Source organism: Chelonoidis abingdonii, chromosome 24 (assembly GCF_003597395.2).
Source record: "Chelonoidis abingdonii isolate Lonesome George chromosome 24, CheloAbing_2.0, whole genome shotgun sequence".
Classification (NCBI taxonomy): Eukaryota; Metazoa; Chordata; order Testudines; family Testudinidae; genus Chelonoidis; species Chelonoidis abingdonii.
Window position 1 is genome coordinate 1,137,874 of NC_133792.1, and position 18,952 is coordinate 1,156,825.

Here is an 18,952-nt window from a genome sequence, read left to right on the forward strand (position 1 = left end):
ATATCGATTCCGGTTAGGTGTGCACGCGCTGCGTGCACGTTCCTCAGAAGATTTTTACCCTAGCAACACTCGGTGGGTCGGCTGGGTCGCCTCATGGAGTGGCACCGTTATGGCACCGGATATATACCCCTGCCAACCCAATGGCCCTTCAGTTCCTTCTTACCACCCCTGACGGCCGTTGGAACTGTGGAGCGCAGCTTTGCTGATCTCCACGTCCCTAGCTACTCATAGTTATTTTCAACCGCCAGTGCGGGTCATAGAATCCATCGGAAAACCAGCCCTGGTAAGGCCACCTTTCGTTGGTCCAACAGAGAGACTTCGTTCAAGATCACGGTCTCACAGATGCTGTCGATCACGTCATTCCCACTTCCGGCGCCGCTTGCAGTCCTGGCACCGCTCTCCATCACGGTACCGGTCGCACTCATGGCACCGTTCGACATCTCGTTCGCCGGCCGGATTCTCCCGGTACCGATCCAACTCACGGCACTGCCCTTGGCACCATGTATCCCGCAGTCGCTCCAGACGAAGGGACTTGAGATCCCGGTCGACCTCCTGGTACTGCCCTGGGAGGGCGGGTAGAAGGTCCTGGTCTCGCTCGCGGTACCGTTATAGCTCCCAGTACCACTCCCCGGGATCAAGCATCCAGAACAGTGGCGCCCTCCCAGGGTCTATTGACACCGTCGTGGCCATCGAGACACACATCAGTGTCATCGCAGGCTGATGCCCTCATCGCAGGCTAAAAAAATAGTGCGGTTCAATCCTATCCTCAGGAGGCGTGACTCTGAGGGTTTAGTAATCGCCATATTGTGGCTGGATCGGGAAGAGAGGAAGTTTCCCTACAGGGCAGACATGGCTTGACGACTCTGGAGGATTTTTCGCCTCCACCTGCAGCGTGGGGCAATAGGGTCACTTTGCTGGTGGATACTCTCTGCTTGAGTCTTCAAACCACAAATTTGAAGACTTCAACTAACTCGGACTTCAATAACTCGGACATAGGTTAGGGGTTTTTATAGAAGTGGATGGGTAGGGTTCTGTGGCCTGCTTTGTGCAGGAGGTCAGACTAGATGATCATGTTGGTCCCTTCTGACCTATGAGTCTATGAGTCCCCAGCCATATGTTCCCAGAGAGCCAGAGCCATGAGCAAGGGCATTATCACTGGTCCTTCTGGACACCGTGGGCATACCACCAGGCCCAAGATGCTCTATCAGTGGCTCCACGGTCGGTCCCGTCAGAACACCAGGTACCAGAGGCGACACTAAGCCCCCCCCTCCTCCCCCCCATGGGCATGGATGAGGCTCCAATACCATCTGCAAACACCCAGGTTCCACCTGACACAGATGACGCTCCTCAAGTGCGGGACCCCCTGGTCCCGGGCCGCTCCTCCTCCTCCTCGCCTGATGAGGCGGTGGCGGGAACATCCTCCTCAGGCCCTCCTCCAATTGATCTCAGGGCCCATCAAGACCTTTTGAGACAAGTGGCTCAGAATATGAACTTACAGGTGGAGGAGGTCCCTGAAATAGAGGACCCTATCGTGGACATCTTATCGGCTGATGCACCTACTAGAGTGGCTCTTCCATTTATCCGCACCATACAGGCTAATGCGGCTACCATTTGGCAATCCCCAGCTTTGATTCCACCTACAGCAAGGGGAGTAGAGAGAAAATATTTGGTCCCCTCAAAGGGGTATGAATATCTCTACATTCACCCACCTCCTTGCTCTTTAGTGGTGCAATCGGTGAACGAGAGGGAGCATCATGACCAGCAAGCCCCGGCTCCTAAGTCAAAGGAGGCTAGACGCATGGACCTCTTAGGCTGCAAAATATACTCGGCCGGGAGCGTCCAACTTAGGGTGGCAAACTAACAAGCCCTCCTAAGTAGATATAACTTTAACATGTGGGTGTCCTTGGGGAAGTTTATGGAGCTTCTTCCCCAGGAATCCCGTCAAGAATTTACGGCCCTACTTGAGGAGGGTAAAAAGGTAGCAAGAACCTCCCTCCAAGCCTCTCTGGATGCAGCGGACTCTGCAGCCAGAACTCTGGCGTCAGGAGGGACGATGAGGCATATCTCCTAGCTCCAGGTATCAGGCCTTCCCCCTGAATTACAACAAACTATTCTGGATTTGCCCTTCGAAGGCCAGGGCCTGTTCTCAGATAAAACTGACCCCAGATTGCAAAGTCTGAAGGACAATCACATTATAATGCTCTCCCTGGGTATGCACATGCCAGTGATCCAACGCAGGACCTTCTGTCCCCAGCCATACCGCCCTAACTCCCCGCCTAGGCTGTGTCAGGACTTTAGCAGAAGGCATGGTAGAGGGAATCATCGGAGACAGTCTGGCCTTCAGGGAGGTCAAAATCAGGCGCCCCCTAAACCACCAGCAGGGCCCAAGCAGAATTTTTGATGGGACGCCTGAGGGCGGCCCACCAGTTGCTCTACCGGATCCTTCTTCTCCCTTTTTCAACCACCTCACAATTCCTCCCTACCTGGTCCCAGCTAACTTCAGATCATTGGGTTCTGCGCACGGTGGAAGTGGGATACTACCTTCAGTTTGTTTCAAACCCGCCTTGCCACCCTCCCTCCCCGTCCCTCTTCAGGGACCCCCTCACGAACGATTCCTCTTACAAGAGGTCCAGTCACTCTTAGCCATGGGAGCCATTAGAGGAGGTGCCAAAGACATGAGGGGCAAGAGGTATTTTATTCCTGCCACTTCCTAATCCCCAAGGCAAAGGGAGGTCTACTACCGTCCTAGACCTGTGAGAACTCAACAAATTCATGATAGAGCTGAAGTTCCGCATGGTAACCCTGGGGACAATTATCCCATCCCTGGATCCGGGAGACTGGTATGCCGCCCTCGATATGAAGGACGCATATTTCCACATCGCAATTTACCCACCACACAGACGATACTTTCATTTAGTGGTCAACCATCAACACTTTCAGTTCACTGTACTTCAGTTTGGCCTTTCTACAGCTCTGCGTGTGTTCACAAAATGCATGGCTGTAGTCACCACCTCCCCTCTGGCATCATCGGGTACACGTCTACCTGTATCTCGACGATTGGCTCATTCAAGGGACTTCCCAGTTACAAGTGTCGCAGCATCTGCACACCATCAAAGACCTCTTCAGGAGCCTAGATCTGATGATCAACACAGAGAAGTCTACTCTGACACCTACGCAGAGAATAGACTTCATAGGAGCGGTTCTGGACTCCAATCTGGCCAGAGTCTGCCTTCCGCAGTTGGGTTTTCAAGCAATGGCTTCAATTATTCGAGATCTTCAAACCTTTCTGACAGCATCAGTGCGAACCTCCCTCAGCCTAGTAGGTCACATGGCTTCCTGCACCTTCGTGACCAAGCACGCGAGGCTACGCCTCCGTCCCTTTCAAATCTGGCTTGCTTCAATATACCAACCATGCAGAGACAACCTGTACTCGGTGCTCACTGTTCCCCAGAAGGTTCTGGGCTCCCTAACCTGGTGGCTAAACCCCAGTCTAGTCTGTGCGGGGATGCCATTCCACCCACCACAACCCTCGATGGCCCTAACCACGGACACGTCATCTCTGGGTCAGAGTGCCCACCTCGAGGGCCTTCGCACTCAGGGCCTCTGGTTGCCTCAAGAGCTGGCCTTGCACATCAATGTGCGGGAGCTGAGAGCGGTCCGTCTAGCATGCCAGGTGTTTTGAGACTATCTCCAAGGCCGTTATGTATCAGTGTTCACGGACAGCACAACGGCCATGTTTTACATAAACAAGCAGGATGGAGCACACTTCTCTCTCCTTTGTCAAGAAGCCGTCCACCTCTGGGACTTTTGCATAGCCCACTCGATCGATTTGGTAGCGTCTTTTCTCCCAGGAGTCCAGAACACTCTGGCAGATTACCTCAGCAGATCCTTCCTGTCTCACGAGTGGTCAATTCATCCAGACATCATCCATTCTGTTTTCTGGAAGTGGGGGTTTCCCCACATAGACCTCTTTTGCCTCCTGAGAGAACAGGAAATGCCAGGTGTTCTGTTCCTTCCAGGGATGCTCCCCAGGCTCCCTCTCAGACGCATTCCTGCTCCCATGGAAAAGGCACCTACTCTATGCCTTCCCACCATTTCCGCTCATCCACAGAGTCTTACTCAAGCTCCGCAGGGACAGCACCCACCTGATCCTGATTGCTCCAGCATGGCCGAGGCAGCATTGGTACACCCTGTTGTTTGACCTCTCAGTAGCAGACCCGATTCCCCTACCACTCATAACACAGGACTTTGGCCAGCTTCACCATCCGAACCTGCAGTCTCTTCACCTCACAGCATGGTTGCTGCATGGTTGAGCCAGTCTGAGTTGCGTTGGTCTGCCTCGGTCCAACAGGTGCTCTTGGGCAGTAGGAAGCCTTCCACTAGGATGACATATCTGGCCAAGTGGAAGCATTTCTCCTGCTGGTGCGCTCACCGTAACTCAGTCCCCAGGCAGGTGTCCGTTCCTACTGTCCTGAACTACCTCTGGTCCCTGAAAGAACAGGGCCTAGAGCTCTCTTCCATAAAGGTGCATCTGGCAACCATCTCTGCCTTCCACCCAGGGGAAAATGGCCGAACAATCTTCTCTCACCCCATAGTTTCAAGGTTTCTCAAGGGATTGGAACGTTTGTATCCTCAAGTCAGATGCCCGACCCCTACCTGGGATCTCAGCCTGGTGCTAGCCAAGCTTATGGATACTCCTTTCGAACCACTGGCCACCTGCTCGCTGCTGTACCTTTCCTGGAAGACAGCCTTCCTCGTCGCTATTACTAAGGCAAGACGAGTATCTGAGCTTCGAGCCTTGACAGCGGACCTCCCGTATACGGTATTCCATAAGGACAAGGTACAGCTACGACCATACCCCTCTTTCCTCCCTAAAGTGATGTCCTCCTTTCATGTCAATCAAGATATCTTCCTCCCAGTCTTTTTCCCGAAGCCGCACCCATCGCATCGGGAACAACAGCTGCACACCCTAAACATTCACAGGGCTCTCGCCTTGTATATCGAGAGAACAAAACCCTTCCAAAGGTCACCTCGGCTCTTTGTAGCTGTGGCAGACTGGATGAAAGGCCTACCGGTCTCGTCTCATCCCAACGAATTTCATCTTGGGTAACATCCTGCATCCGTACATGCTATGATTTGGCTAACGTTCCGGCTAGCCACCTCACCGCCCATTCTACTCACGTTCAGGCTTCATCTGCCGCCTTCCTGGCCCATGTTCCCATCCAGGAAATATGTCGGGCAGCGACCTGGTCATCGATTCACACCTTTGCCTCACATTACGCATTGGTTCAACAGTCCAGAGATGATGCAGCATTTGGCTCAGCAGTTTTGCATTCTGCATCATCTCACTCCGACCCCACCGCCTAGGTAAGGCTTGGGAATCACTTAATTGGAATCGATATGAGCAAGCACTCGAAGAAGAAAAGACGGTTACTCACCTTTGTAACTGTTGTTCTTCGAGATGTGTTGCTCATATCCATTTCAAAACCGCCCTCCTTCCCCTCTGTCGGAGTAACCAGCAAGAAGGAACTGAGGTGCTGTTGGGTCGGCAAGGGTATATATTCAGTGCCATAACGGCGCCACTCCAGAAGGCCACCTAGCCGACCCACCGAGTGTTGCTAGGGTAAAAATCTTCTGAGGAACGTGCACATGGCGCGCGCACACCTAATTGGAATGGATATGAGCAACACATCTTGAAGAACAACAGTTACAAAGGTGAGTAACCGTCTTTTTCCATTTATCTGGAGAAATTTAACTAGGAAAAATGGGCATGTTGGTAGCATGTCTCAGCATTGGAGCCAACTGGCACCACAGTTACCAACCTGCTGTGGAGTGTTTTGGGTGTTACTGTAAGCTTTCCTGCGACTCATGCCCATTTACAGGTTATTTCTACAGAATATAATAGAATGCGAAGAAAACAGGAAGGTTATGTGCCATTCCCTGCTTACCCCATCATCCTTTTTTACTGGGTCCATGATTGTACATGTTAGAGCTGCTGACCCCATGTCATTTTATTCAAAGGAAAGAGAAGAGGATGGTAGTACAGTGGAGATTAGAGCAATTTATGTAAAAGATGAGTTTTTTCTGCTAAAGAGACATTACTGTCATGCCTATGGAATTTTTGCCCTGTAACATTTTAAGGCTTATTTTCAAATCCCTTCCATCGACACCAGTTTTTCTTTCAGGAAAAACACACACCAACGTGTTGCTTGTGAGAGTCCCATAAAAAAGAAGGTACACGTGTTCACTCATGTACGTGGTGCATTAATAATAATCACCATCACTAGGGGTCTGACCCAATGCCTGTTGGCATCATTGGCGGATTTCAGTTGGTATTGGACGAGCCCTGTGAGTCAGAGGGCACATGTGCCCCTATTTTACTGGCATTTTGTAAGAAACAGTGGACAAATTTCTAGTTTTATGTTTTCTGGTGACATGAATGTTCAGTTTGAAAGAGATACCCAGAAAGAACACTGAAGGCCATGTCTTAGAGAGAAGGACCCCTGTTGTAGTTACTCAGTTCTTTAGACATAACACCAGGGGTGGCTCTATGTATTTTGCCGCCCCAAGCATGGCAGTCAGGTGGCTTTCAGTGGCATACATGTGGGAGGTCCTCTGGTAACATGGATTTGGCGGCATGCTTGTGGCAGGTCCGCCGGTCCCACAGCTTCTGTGGGTCCGCCGGTCCTGCGTACCCACCACCAAATTGCCGTCGAAGCCACGGGACCGGCAGACCTCCCACAGGCAAGCCACCGAAGGCAGCCTGACTGCCGCCCTCATGGTGACCGGCAGGCCGCCCCCACAGCTTGCCGCCCCAGGAACGTGCTTGGTGTGCTGGTGCCTGGAGCTGCCCCTGCATGACACCTTCAACAGTATCCCTTTGATCTAATTTCTTTAGTGTAAGAAGTGGTCATCGTGATGCATATGCACAGAGAGGACTTAGGTATGGAGAACTTGAAACTTGAGGGAAAACATCCTGTTTTGTGCCTTCAGTAATAATAATCCTGTCATGAGCTAATACGCTACCCTTCGTAATTACCAAATGGAGAGACATGGTTGTTTGACTATCTCCCTTAAAAAAAACAAACCCAATTTAGTTGAACAGCAAACGATTCATCAAGACCAGCTCTCTCATTCACACTTCATGTGTTTGAGCAGGTAATATTTCATTATATCATGTTTTTATAACAAATCCTTTGTATATTGGAATCCAAACAACTAGCTGATCATGAGAATGTCTCTGGGTTTCTGAAACACAAGGGGGGTAAAGTAATATATTTTATTGGACCAACTTCTGTTGGTGAGAGAGACAAGCTTTCGAGCCACACAGGCCAGATCTTTATTACTTTGGTATAACTCACGTCGCTCAGAGGTGTGAATAAGCCACCGAGCAACATACTTTACACCAGTAAAGTGCCCATGTGGACAGTGTTATGTTGGCGGGAGAGCTTCTCTTGCTGACATATCTACCACTGTTGTGGAGATGGATTTATTATTCTGATAGAAGAGTTCTCTCCCATTGGCACAGAACATCTTCACTGGACACGCTACAGCAATACAGCTGCACTGAGGTAGCGCTTCTAGTGTAGACTAGCTAACAGAGCTCTTCTTCAGGTTTGGGAAAGGTACTCCCAGCATCTCAGCAAAATGCAAAGTGGAACAAATTGTTTAGCATAAGTAGTTAGCACATATTGTAAGGAACCATTCTAGGTGGATTGGCCCATTAACAAACACCTCTGAAGTCATAGGACAAAAGGGGAAGTTAGTGGTTTACAGATTGTTGTAATAAGCCATAAGTCCAGTGTTTCTGTTAAGTCCATGATTTTCAGCATTTAGCAGAGTAATGAATTTAAGATCCGAGGCTCATCTTTTGAAAATGTTGTGCAGGTTTCCTTTGAGAAGGAGGACTGATAGGTCAGCTATAGAATGATTGCTTTATCAACTGTATTCACCCACAGGTGATAGCGTGTTTTTGTCTTTTCCTCTGTGAGTTCATTCCAGAGCATAGTGATTTGTCTGATTTCACCCACATAGTTATTGTTAACCTCTGTGTGGCTTAAAAGCTTGTCTCTCTCACCAACAAAAGTTGGTCCAATAAAAGATATGACCTCACCCACTTTGTCTCTCTAATATCCTGGGACCAATAGGGCTACAACTATACTGGATTTCCAAAGTAATTCTATGAAATCGCTAGCATAGTTAGCTCTGAATCTTAGTGAAATCTCAAAATGGAACTGGAGGTCTTTAACTGGCATGATGTGAAATAATTTATGTGCATTCGGTGATGGACATAAATGATTATGTTAACTCACAGAAAATACCTTTCTGAATGCTGCTGTGAGTTGATACAGTAGACTTTGTTCATTTAAAACTTGTGTTTGCTGGTCCAGAAGATATGGCCTGATAAGACAGCCGGTGCTGGGAGTGCTAACACTCCAGTTCCCATTAAGTGCTGGAATTTTTGTGGTGCTAAGCTGGTAACTGCAGTTTCAAAGGCAGACTGCATAGTTCATTCTGTGCTTTGTACTTCACTTCATGTACAGATCTCCAGAGCTACCCTTCTTGTTAATACATATAAATACATGTCCTAAGCTGGACAAAGAAGGGCTCTTGACTCATGAAAACAGAAAAGACACTGAGGGAGGTGTGGGGCTGGGGTTCGTACTTTGAAGGCTTTGTGCACCTGAAGCTCTGCTGGGCCCCAGAACACAGCAATGAAAGGGAAGGGTTCTGAGCTCAATTGGAGAGAAGTAGCAGAGACTTCCATTTTGTGTGGAGTTCCTGGGATGTCCTTCTGCTGCAGAGGTGAGGAGCAGGAGCTGATGAACTCTACAGGGCAGCTGCCAAGAAGTCCAGGAGAAACTTTGCAGGGTGCTGGGAGGAAGCCCCCACCTTATGGAACCGCAGACACTTTTATGTTTGAAAAAGTAAATGGCCTAGTAATCAACCAGTTTAGCATCTCAAACTTCTATGTGCATGAAACGTTAAGTGCTGAACTGTTAAGCTAGACAGTTCACTAGGCTTTTTCACCTCTTCAAACATAAAACTTTGTGTAGTCCTGTGTGCAGATGTGTGAGCATATGTGAATTTGTTAACATTGTATAGGGTTTAGTCCTGTGTGAAAAGTGGCTAAAGAATCCTGGGATACTTGATTAAAAATAGTAACAACGAATCACTAAACAATTCTTGTAATTTGAACTGTTTATCCTCTCCTGTTGGGAATCATAAGGCAGGAATTGTCCTCCCCGTGAATCATAATCTTTTCAGGACAATACCTATCCTGGTAAAAGTTAGGGAGAGAATGGAGATAAAACAGAATGGAAGCTAGATTGCAACCTAAACTGCTACTGACTTCTCTATAATATGACCTCGTTATGATTTACTGCAGAAAATTACAGCTGGATCCTAAGTGACTGGCAGATAACTTTAGTATATTTAAAAAAAAAAAAAGGCCATAATGCCTATTTTTGAAACAAAATGGCTGCTCAGGTTGAGACTCTACTGTAACAAAGGGGTGCAAGTTTTCCTTTGTGACGATCTGACTTTTCCCTGTTGTCCTTTTCACTTGCTTCTTGTGAGCAGACAATATTTGTAATAACAACCTCATCAGCTGAAGAATGGAGTAGACGGCCACAGTGAGAGGGTAAAGTGCCATAAACACAGACACTGCCTAATCCAGAACACAGCCAATAGACCAGATTTTTATTTTACTGAAATTGAAATTATTCATTCATCAGGTCTTATTATTGTTTATCCAACCCTGAAATACTCTGAAACTATGGTTAATTTTCTGCCCATGTTATTTCTGTATATATTAAAAAAACCCACAAATGTACAGTATATAATCCACCCCGTCACACATTCTATTTTCAAGGGATTTTAATCCATCCATTGTAATTAGGAATGTGAACAAGAGAGAGGTATCATCAAAAAATTCTCTGGAAGCATTTTTTGCCCTTTTATAAAATGTAATTGTAAATCATCTGTCTATTCCTTAGTGGGCGCAGAGCAGAAACTATGCTTTGTGGCGTCTCCGGTTGTTGATAGTGCACTCCAGTGACAAAATTAGTAATTCAGAGTGATTTGCATCCCTCCTCTCCCCATTAAAAAAAAAATTAAGTTTTATAGTAAATCATTCAATTTTATCTAAATTTCACTTCACTTGTTTGTTTTTTTTAGAAAATTTGGGGATTCAGCCAAACAATAACTATGTGCTTTGATACGCTCCTTAGCAATGGGGAACCCCAGCGAGGATAGGGGCAGCGACTTGGCCAAGGTCACACAGGGAGTTAGTGACAACCTGGGGCTCCTCTCCCTGACTGTGGTGATGATGAAAATATTGCATTTATCGTGCATCTCTGAACTCCACGCCTGCCCTCCTTTTATCCCATGAGAAAAGGTACATTTCCAGCTTTCCAAAGGAATGACTAGCATTTGTTTCTAGGCCTATTAGATCCTTAAAGATGTGACCTTAAAATAGTAGCACTTAGTATGAAAAAGTATTTTACACACACACACACACATATTCTGAAAGTCTCAACCAGAAAACTTTACATTTACTATGGATGTGAATTTCAAAGTATAAATATTTACTATGAAACTTAAATGTGAAGCAGAAATGAAGTTAGAACTCCAGAAAGAAAAGATTCACGTGTGAGCCAGTTAGGGAGGGCTCATTAGCAGAAACAATTTGCTTGGTTAACTTTACTTTAGACCAAAGGATTTACCTCTAAGGAAGTAGGCAGAAACTTTCTGACTTGTCATGAAACAGTAATAGAACTCAGCCAGCTGTGAGCCAGTGTTCTTTTCCTGTGTACCTGGTGGAAAGCCTCTGATGAAGGGCACGCTAAGAATTCTTGCCCAAGCCAAAAAAGGCCAAAGATACACCCTGCATAAATGGAGAAAATTTTACTAACAACATAATGCATGAAAGGGTTTTTTTAAAGTAAAATTGATAACTTGACATCATCCCTTTTAAATTATACTTCGATATTTTTACAATAATTGTGCTGATTCATTCCGGCGTGCTTGAAATTCTTTGGAATAATCACCATTGCACATTTGTCTAAACTGCTTTTTCTTATTCTCTTAATTTCTCTTAATCAAAACTAGGAAGGTAAGTAAACAGCAGCTACTCTCAATAGGCTGAAGCTCTGCTGTTAAAAGGGAACAGATTGGAGATGTAAGCAAATTCTGAAAGAAGTTAGGTAACTGTTGGGCTGTTGAATTAGGCTTCTGATGGTGAATTGTTATGTAACGTTACATTGAAAGAGTAGGGAAATTCCCACACAGGTGAGAATAGGCTCATTTGGTATCTGTGACATATGGTTCCTTTGTATAGATTTGATGCTGTTCATCAGTATCACTTATATGGTCAAAAAAAACCCACCATGTCTCTTTTTAACACAATAGCTGATTGCAAATTATAACTTGGAAGCCACCTTGGTGGTTTCACCACTGTTTCAGAGGAACGAAGTACTCTAGGTGTTGCATTATGAATGATGCATTGATTAAATCGCTGGGTGCTGGCCCCAGGGTTCTATGCAACTATGAATGAAGTGGAACTTCTCACTCTTTGCCTGAGATGGAGGCATTCTGTCGGAGGGGTGTCGGGGGGGAGGAGGCACTGAGGAGTAGCCCCAATGTTTTTAACTGATCACATTCTGCAGATCACTTATAAAACTGCTTTAGGTCTATAATAATTGTTATTACTTTGAGACTTGCCTTGAGCCCTAATAAGGCATTATTATAACCATTGTACTAGTTGCTGTATGTACTTACAACAAAAAGTCTCTGTCCCAAAGAGTTTAAATGAAGGGAACACAAGGTAACAGACTAGGATGGTCATGATTAGCATAATAGTCTGCAGTCACAGCATGTCAGCAGCTGTAGCCATTGTCAGTTGTGAGGAGTACCTTACAGTAGTGTTTAGATGTGCTTGTAATTATTAGAACTGGGAGCACTGGCTGTTGGGAGTCTGAAGGGGCAGGAAAGAGGAAGGAGGGGGGAGGAGTTGAGGAGGCTGAGTGAGAGTCAGAGGGTGCAGCTGCAGCTTGGTAAAGAGGTTTCTACTGTAAAAATAAAGTCCTGTTGAAGCTTGTTAGTACCTTGCCTGGTTGATACAACATTTTGGTGACGAGGATGGATCTTCTGCCTCTGAACCCACCTGCACCCTTTCTGCAAAGCCCGGGTGAGCCTCCAATTGCTTTTACTGTCCGGATCCATATGTTTGAGACTTATCTGCTTGCAATCAGGGCTACAGAGATTTCTGCAGTAAGAAAGCATGTTCTGCTAATTCACTGCCTTGGAGCAGAAGGGCAGCATATATTTTACACTTTTCCCCTTGCAGATGATAAATATGAGACTGCACTCACTGCATTAAAAAACTTTTTTGTGCCAAAAGTGAATGTAGTAGCTAATAGCTACAGATTTTGTCAGCATGAGCAGAAACCAGGGGAGACTATAATGCAGTGTATTGCTTCCCTGCGGAGTCTGATTGTAACTTGTGACTTTGGGAATATGGCAGATGAGACAATTAGCGACCAGCTCATTGAGAAAACAACCATGCTTCATGTAAGAGAATGCTTACTTCTAGAACCACAACTTACACTAGAAAAAGCAATAACCATTGCTACCCAGATTGAGTCAGCTACAGCTGAAGCCAAAATAATGAGCAAAGATACAGGAGGCATAGTCCACACCGTGACAAAAGTTCACTATCGCTGCAGACAAACAATTGCAAGAGGAAAACTTATAAAAAGCCACTGAATCAGCAAATACAAAATACAGTAAAAGCATGCTTTCACTGTGGAACCCCACAACATCTTGTAAGCTACACAGGATCTGCAGCAAAAGTAGCTCAGTGCAATCATTGCAAAAAGATAGGGCATTTTGCTAAAGTATGTTGCAATAGCCAGTTCAATCAACAGGTGCATGCAGTTACAATACCAGATGTTACTGTGCTGAGTGTGAACAAAACCGCTACTGCACATATTCCAGAACAGGTAAAGTGCACTGTAAACGTTTCTGCCATACTCTCGGGCAAATCACACTCTATTCAGCTAATGTTGGACACTGGCTCAGCAGTATCTATACTATCTGATTCCATTTATTTGCATTACTTAAAAGATGTGCCTCTTATTGAACCCAAACTTCAGTTGGTGTGCCGTTTGAAAAACCATATTCCAGTACATGGCTGCCTGCCAGCAATAGTTACTTTTGGTGATTGCTGTGTAACTTCAGATTCTACATTGTCCACAAAGGCACTCCTAGCCTTGGCAGAGATTTACTGGCTGCTTTAAATCTCAGGGTAATTAATGGACGAATTGATCTTCCTTAGCAAAGCACTCTTGCGGTACACACACCAGTTTCAGCTGGGACCCAACAGGGTTGAGGAGAAACTTGGCTGTGCTTATGGTTTTCTGCATAAAGTTAAAATGAAGAATAACTTGATGCCTGTACGACAGAAATTATGGCACTTACCATTTGCAGTCAGGGAAGCTGTTTTAGAGGAACTTAGAAAACTTGTTCAAAATGGCATTATTGAAGAGATTAACTCCTCCGAATAGGTTCACCTATAGTGGTGACACAGAAGAAGGGTGGAGGCATTCGCCTTTGTGTGGACTTAAGGGAGCCAAATAAAGCTATTGTGATTGACAGCCATCCTCTTCCTCACATAGAAGAAGTATTTGCAGAACTCCATGGAGCAAAGATGTTTTCTACTCTTGATTTGCAGAGCGCATACCACCAGGTTGTGTTGCATGAAGACAGCAGAGACCTCACAGCGTTTGTTACACATGAGGGACTATTTAGTTTAAACGTGTTCCATACGGTCTCACATCAGCCCCAAGTGCCTTCCAAAAAATGTCGTCGTTGTTTCTGAAGAAGCAACATGGAGTTCAGTGCTATTTGGATGATGATATCGTGTTTGGAAATACTACTGAGGAGCATGACAATAACCTGCAGACTGTACTAAACTGCATCAGCAAAGCAGGTCTCAAGCTCAATAGGTCCAAATGCAAATTTAGACAAACCGAACTCTCCTTTCTGGGGCATACAATTTCACAGGCTGGACTAAAACCTGATCCAGATCATATCCTGGCAATTTCAAATGCTCCTACTCCAACAGATTTGCAAACCTTACATTCCTTCTTGGGTCTTACCTCCTGGTATGCAAAAATTCATTCCCAATTACGCTTCTGTCATTGAACTGTTACGAGAATTACTACAGAGAAGTTCAGCCTTAGTGTGGACAACGTATGCACAAGCTAGTTTCAAAACGGTGAAAGACTTGATTGTACGTAGTCCAGTACTTGCGCTATTCAGTCCCACATTGTCCACAATTGTAACTACTGATGCTTCTGATTATGAACTTGGGGCTTTCCTCACACAACTTCATCAGGACAGCACAGAGAGGACTGTTGCATTTGCTTCAAGGACACTGAGTAACGCTGAGAGAAAATATTCTATAGTCAAAAAAGAAGCACTTGCTTGTGTCTGGGCTACTGAAAAATGGAGAACTTACCTGTGGGGCCGCACGTTCAAGTTGTGCACAGCCAACAGCCCTTTGACGACGTTGCTAACCACAAAAGGACTGGGAAGAGCAGGATATCAGATTGCTAGATGATCTGCGAGACTACTCTCTTTCAATTATGACTTGGAATATGAGCCTGGAAACAGAAATGTGGTAGCTGATTGCCTTTCTTGCCTGCCTTTGCCTTCACCAGATGGTCCACCAGAGGATGAGAATGTAGTAGTTGCACTTATTACAAGCACTCTTACTGCAGTTACAAGAGAACAATTTCAAAGCTGCTTGTTCAGCGTGTCCAATTCAACAAAAACTACGGGAATTTCTGACAAAGAGATGGCCCAGTAACTCTAAAAACCTTGACCCAGTTTTGTTGCCTTATTTTAGAGATCGGGATGAACTTTCTTTGCTCGATGGCTGTGTGCTATGAGGTACACACCGGCTCCTTGTTCGAGCAGAATTACAGTCAAAACTCATACACCTGGCACACGATACTCATTAAGGAATTGTCAGAACCAAACAACGACTGGTGGCCAGGGATGGACTCTCAAACTCAGGGTTTCTCAAACAGGGGTCGCTGCTTGTGTAGGGAAAGCCCCTGGCAGGCCAGGCTGATGTGTTTACCTGCTCCATCCGCAGGTCCGGCCGATCGCAGCTCCCACCGGCTGCGGATCGCTGTTCCGGGCCAATGGGAGCTGCTGAAAGTGGCACAGGCCAAGGGACTCATAAAATCTTATGTCACTTGCCAAATGCATGATAAGACAGCAGTGACATGTACCCCTCCATTACAGCCTGTTCCTCTTCCTGAATCTGCATGGGAGAAAGTGGCGATTGACATTGTAGGACCCTTTGATACTGCTCCAGTTGACTGTTGTTATGCCATCACTTTAATAAACTATTTCAGTAAATGGCCTGAGATAGCGTTTACATCACAAATCTTTTCTGCTACAGTAATTAAGTTCCTCTCTTCAGTTTTTAGCAGGGAAGATAACCTCAAAGAGCTGGTTTCTGATAATGGTAGTCAATTTACTTCCCTGGAGTTTGAAACCTTTCTAGCAGAGAGGAACATTTTACACAGAAGGTCATCCCTATATTACCCTGAAGGCAATGGGGAAATCGAACGGTTTAACAGCAGTTTGAAAGAGAGTTTGGAAACAGCTGAACTGGAAGGCCAATTGCGGATACCCTTCACTATTGATTTCTTGCAAACATACCGAGCTACATGACATGCCACAACACAAAGATCACCCGCAGAGTTTCTGCGTGGGAAACAGATGAATACTAAACTGAAAATTGCTGGGTTGTTAAAGGCACGGCCTGATGCCCCAAACGAGGATGATGTGAGAAAAACTGTTGAACAGAACCAAGCAAAGTATAAGGCTTTCACAGCCAAGCGGCAGGGTGCTAAAGAACCAAAGTTTGAGTGTGGTTCCTTTTGTTAGAATACGAAAACCTGGAATTTTACTCAAAGGGGACCATAAATTCACAGCTCCTCTTAAAATCATAGACAAGAAGGGACCTTACACCTATCAACTTTCTGATGGGCGCGTATGGAATGCTTCTTATCTTGCACCTGCCTATGCACCAAGAGGAGATTATGCCAACACCCAGTGTGCATTGGATGACTTCACCGTAGAACCAACACAACAAGACATTGCATTGGAACTGGGGCTTGGGAGGTGGCCTGTCAGACACCGACGACCATCTGTCTGGACTAAAGACTGTGTTATGTATATCTACAGCATTTGCAGTGTAATATTTCTGCAAATAGTATAGTGTCTTGTTTCCCATTTGTTCCTGTGGTTAAAACAACGTTTATTTTAATTGGGAGAGTTTCTTAAGAGAGGAGGGAATGTGGTGTTTAGATGTTCTTGTAATTATTAGAACTGGGAGCACTGTCTGTTGGGAGTCTGAAAGGACAGGAAACAGAAAGGAGAGAGGAGGAGTTGAGGAAGCTGAGTGAGAGTTACAGAGGGTGCAGCTGCAGCTTGATAAAGCAGTTTCCACTGTAAAAATAAAGTCCTGTAGAAGCTTGTTAGTACCTTGCCTGGTTGATACAACATTTACCCTCATTCCAGGGTGAGGTCAGTCACAACATTATTAGTTGCTCAGGGAAGGAATTGGACTGTCACTAATGGCAGAAATTGAAATGGGCTCTCCTGCTGTCAAGGCTGATTCCCCACTCTGGCACTTCGAGTGCAGAAGGTGGGGTCCTGCAAGGATTTAAAAAATGAATACTTGCCACTCCAGGCTTGCATTAAACTCCCAAGGTTACAGCTTTTCTCTGACCTTGGCTTGGTAAACGCTGCCACCACCAAATGCAGCCCTCTTTTTCGGATCCCAGGAAGGTGCACTTGGGAATTCCTTCCTGTGGGGTTCCCTCAAGCCCTCCCGCCCCAAGGAAAAACTGAGAAAGAAAACAAAGGAAATTAGCTATTGACACCAGCTAATTTAACAACATGGGCACAGACCTCTTAGGACACCAAAAATCCAATTTTGTTCTTTAAAAAGGTAAATTTTATTAAAAACAAAAAGAAAGAAAATACATCTGGAACTTAGGCTTTTGCTAGATTTTAAAAGAGCAATTCTAAAAATTAAGCACCCAAAATAGCTTTCTTGGGGGTTCAGCTTAAAGGTTACAAGAAAACAACAGCATCTGGGGATAGCACAGATGAGTCCACAAGCCTTATAGAAAATAAAATTTAAAAAAAAAACCTAATTGCGTCTTTCTAGACGTTTCCAAATCTACTTACATATTTGGTAGTTCTAGGTATAATCTGATGACGTCCATACCTGGAAAAAAACTTTTTACAGCATAGTCATAGCCCTGACTTTGCTCTGTTCCTCTCTCTCTGGAGAATAGCCACAGAACACAAAGGGAAAGCTTTTTGCCCAATTTTTAAAATTTCTAGCCTTCCTGTTGGCTCTTTTGGTCAGGTGCCCACTTTACCTGGGGGACTTTTAAAACTTTACAGGTAAAGCAAGCATCCACCAAGAGGGACTTTATAGCTAACTGGCTAGCTGGGTGTCCATAAAAGGGAGCTCTCACCGCTCACCCCCGCTTCATTTATCACACCTGCTATTTTCCAGGATTTGGCAATGGACGCAAATCTCTCTCTGCTTGTTAAAAGAGAGAATCCAATCCATCTCTGCTTTTTAAAAGTCATCCCCTCAAAACTCCAGTAATGCAGCTGGGAGTTCTTTGGAGCTCCTTTCTCTATAACTTATTCTGTGCTTGCATGGAATAGTTCTGCCTGAGTTTCCCATCTTCCACCTCAGTATTTCAATCTAAATGTAATTTTCCTTGGTAAAAAGTCTTGTCCCTGGATACGTGACAAGTTTATTCTGTTGTGCAGAACCCTCTAATATTTGGACCTCACTGTAGTATTAAGTGTTTTGTTTATCAGCTTCATCAATCTCTTTCATAATCTTGCAGCCTTCTGGTAGGTCACTTCCAAATTTTAGTGAGGCTAAGCCCATCTTAACCATTACATAGTCTCCTTTCTCTATATGCACTCTGTCCAATGCAGTGTTATTCTGTGGCCTGTATTTTTCTAGGTGGAGTGACCTTGCAGCCAGCTTTAGAATTAGAGGCACTATCTTTATTTTATCTCCTTTGTGTATTTTTGACACTTGCCTTAGTTTCTCTTCAGTAAACCCTTTTTTAGTATCAATAAGATAGTTTCTCAGGTGGCAAAATCATGAGAGTCCTAAAATTAATCTTATTGCATATTTGTTTGAAACCTTTATTTTTTATTTATAATGTATTTTACTTTCATTAGTGGAGAAAATGCATTAAAGTAGAACAAATGAAAATTCCATGGTCAGTTAATCATCGGAAGAGAGCTTGACAGTTTATACTATCTTTGTGATATTTAAAGAGAGAGAGTGTACTATCCAACACATTTGTATAAAGTAAAAGCCACTATGTTCAGTACATCTTGTTATGACAGAAGTTGATAAAGCTAATTAGGGAGATTTTTTGAGTCCCCAGTGAGAGTACTTACTGTTTCTGAATCATGAGTTGGTTTTAAACATGCTTTAATTAAAATCCATATTAATTTAATTGGGTGGGCCATACTTATTGTGTTATGTGAATGAGTAAATAACACTTCCTTATTCACTTTCTCCAGACCATTCATGATTTTGCAGACCTCTATCATATCCCCCCTTAGTCATCTCGAGATGGTCGAGTTCAGGATCCTGACACAGGGAAGAAAGGAGAGCAGCAGAATACTGACCCTGGACTTCCGAAAAGCAGACTTTGACTCCCTCAGGGATATGTCAGTCAGGATCCCCTGGGAAAATAACATGAGAGGGAAAGGAGTCCAGGAGAGATGCCTGTATTTTTAAAGAATCCTTATTGAGGTTGCAGGAACAAACCATCCCGATGTGTAGAAAGAATAGTAAATATGGCAGGCGACC

The 18,952-nt window shown here is 45.1% G+C and overlaps 1 protein-coding gene across 9 annotated transcripts in view; it reads left to right on the top strand.

The window, feature by feature from the left end:
• Positions 1–18,952, top strand: part of PNPLA7 (patatin like domain 7, lysophospholipase) — a 557,191-nt gene that overhangs the window by 368,241 nt on the left and 169,998 nt on the right. The gene's annotated exons all lie outside the window — the stretch shown is intronic.